This window comes from Rhinopithecus bieti, unplaced genomic scaffold, assembly GCF_001698545.2.
Source record: "Rhinopithecus bieti isolate Rb0 unplaced genomic scaffold, ASM169854v2 scaffold_13577, whole genome shotgun sequence".
Classification (NCBI taxonomy): domain Eukaryota; kingdom Metazoa; phylum Chordata; class Mammalia; order Primates; family Cercopithecidae; genus Rhinopithecus; species Rhinopithecus bieti.
Window position 1 is genome coordinate 581312 of NW_016807867.1, and position 797 is coordinate 582108.

A 797-nucleotide genomic window follows, 5' to 3' on the forward strand; every position below is an offset into this window, starting at 1 on the left:
CAGGCTTGAGCCACCGTGCCTGGCCGATAATTCTTGAAAGAATCAGCTTTGTCACAGAAAAAAAGTAAATTCCATGCCTTAGGACAAGGTGGGATGTTCGGCCTGGTGCCCCATGGTGGGGAAAGGTGGTCAAATGTTGCCTGAGTTTCCTGCCGGCCTGAAAGTCCCCATCCCCGGACATCACATACATGCTGGACAGGAGCCTGGTCAGTGGGTCCATTCCCTCCCTGCCCCTTCCCCTCTTCCCCACGGGAACACCCACAGTCTCTGAGACCCCTGGAGGCAGCCTCCCCACTGCCACTGTTGCCCTAGTCCACCAGGCCCCAGGTGCTGGGACCAGCGCAGGCAGGGGCCGGGGCAGCACTGTGTTCTCCATGTGAGGGGGAAAGCCCCATTTCCCTCAGTCTCACATCTGATTCCAGCGCTCAGCCTCCCCCACGCACTCCCTGGAAAACATCTTTAACTTAGGCCTGGAGCAGTCCCTCACCTCAGGCCCTAGACACGAGTCCCTGAGGCAGGTGTGTGAGTGTGGGAGTGTGTGCTTGTGTGAGTGTATATGTGTGCGTGTGTGTGTGTACTTGTGTGCCTGTGTGTATGTGCTTGTGTATGTGAGTGTATGTGCGTCCTTGTGTGTCTGCTTGTGTGTTTTGTGTGAGTGTATGTGTGACTGTGCTTGTGTGTGCTTCTGTGAGTGTATGTGTATGCTTGTGAGTGTATGTGTGTGCTTGTGTGTCTGCTTGTGTTTTGTGAGTGTGCTTGTGTGCGCTTGTGTGAGTGTATGCGTGTGCTTGTGTGTG